The 1,933-nt window shown below is 33.7% G+C and overlaps 1 protein-coding gene across 1 annotated transcript in view; it reads left to right on the forward strand.

Moving 5' to 3' along the window:
* npas3 (neuronal PAS domain protein 3) overlaps positions 1–1,933 on the forward strand; it is a 444,436-nt gene that overhangs the window by 6,344 nt on the left and 436,159 nt on the right. The window lies entirely within an intron of this gene.

Consider the following 1,933-nt stretch of genomic DNA (forward strand, 5'->3'; position numbering starts at 1 on the left):
TTTAGTATCGGTATCGAGTTGAAAAGTTTAGTATCGTGACAACCCTAATTCCAAATACAATTTCTAATTTGAATCACAGGGCTATTTTTATCTCTATGGTTTTCTCAAGTAGCAACTTTAACTGCTATACTTTCCTGTCTTAAAAGGCAGAACTCTTCTAGTCTAAAAAAACTCATTTGTTGAAATGGGGGGGCCTATTGTTTGAACCCCTTAGAGGCTTTAAAAACAAAAATGTCTTTTTTTGCGCTTTATGAAACAAACTACCCTATATTTAGTGGATGTTCAGCTACATTTCTCATGTAAGTTTGCGTAGTTTTAACACAAACATTTATTTTTCATATTGCACCAGTACAGTTAATGAGCAACCTGTACTTGTGTGCTTGTTTGTTCTGTCTAAAATGTTTATTTTGGAATAAAGAGGTTAATATAAAAAATATTTTTTTTCCCGATTCATCGATTAATTGAAAAAATAATCGGCCGATTCATCGATTTTTAAAATAATCGTTAGTTGCAGCCCTAGTCTCATATAGGATCTCAAAAATTATATGAAAATTTGTGATTTTTTTATATGAAAACATTTAGAAATATAATGAATAGGTATGAAAACTTTAGCACTGCACTGATTCAAGTTAAAGTTCCAAAAACCAGTTTGTGTGCATTTTATTTTAAGAACATTTTACTATATATTAAATATTTTTAAAGTCATTGCTTACAGTGATTTATGTCAGGAGTTTCTAATGTAAATGGCTAGCAAACCTCTAAAAATACATATTTCTGTGTGCATAAAGTGAAGTAATTTTTCATTTTTATTATATATATTTAAAATAAACATTCAATTTATAATTTTAGATGATTTATTTAAATAATGGAGCATTTATTTATTTAATTGCGCATTTTACAATGTAATTGTAGATTATAGGTCATATTGAATAATGGTTTAGATAAAAAAATTAATGTTGCATCTTCTTATTTCACCGTATAATTTTTAATTTCATGATATATTTTGGATCACCTTACAATGGTATAGAAAACCATCTCTGACCCCAAACTTAGTTCCACCTGAAAGGATTTTGGGGATGCAGATTGGATGCAGGACTGAAGAAGTGAAGAAAAAAGTCAAACAGTGAACAGAAAGAGACGGCAGAGTACAAATACATTTAAAGAAACTGTTTACAGTCTAACTGGAACTAAGAGAGGCAGAGGCAGTGAGCGAGAGCACACACAAGTAGTTGGCTGAAGGTGGAATAACTCATGGAGCTGATTGGCTCTCACCGGTGCACCTCTCAGGAAGACTCAAACTCATCCTCCGGCTGGATAAAAACCTCTTAGAACCCAGCAGGAGAGCTTGGTTAAGAAGGGAGGCAGTGGGAACACCTGCCTGGTTATCCAACAGACTGAATGTGTGTTTCAGAAGCAAACTTTCAGCTAAATTTAAACTTTGATTTGATTTTATGACTTAAGTTAATTACTGAAGATATTTTAAAATGTTCTAGTCCTCATGAGCATCATTTCTTACGTTACACATTTTTTTCCTCATCCTTTCTTTTTTAAACCTTTCATATCAGGTGAAGAGCTGAATAAAACCCTTCCAGTTTAATGGCCTTAACATTGCTTTAGGAGTGATGTCAGCAGGGATTTAAAGATATTCATCCCTGACATCCCTTTTGGTGGTGTTGGTGAGGGAGCCTCCATCTAAACTTAACGGAACTTTAAAAAAGACTTGTTCTGTCATGATTCGGCACTTTTTGGTGTGTTTTCAGTAGTGTTGTTACTACAGGTGAGTATTTGCATGAGTGTTGCGATTCGATACATGTCGCAATACTTGGGTCACGATACGATATTATCACGATATTGCAGTATCACTATACACTCACCGGCCACTTTATTAGGTACACCTGTCCAACTGCTCGTTAACACTTAATTTCTAAGCAGC

The sequence above is a fragment of the Cyprinodon variegatus genome, unplaced genomic scaffold (genome assembly GCF_000732505.1).
Source record: "Cyprinodon variegatus isolate N-32 unplaced genomic scaffold, C_variegatus-1.0 Scaffold164, whole genome shotgun sequence".
Lineage (NCBI taxonomy): Eukaryota > Metazoa > Chordata > Actinopteri > Cyprinodontiformes > Cyprinodontidae > Cyprinodon > Cyprinodon variegatus.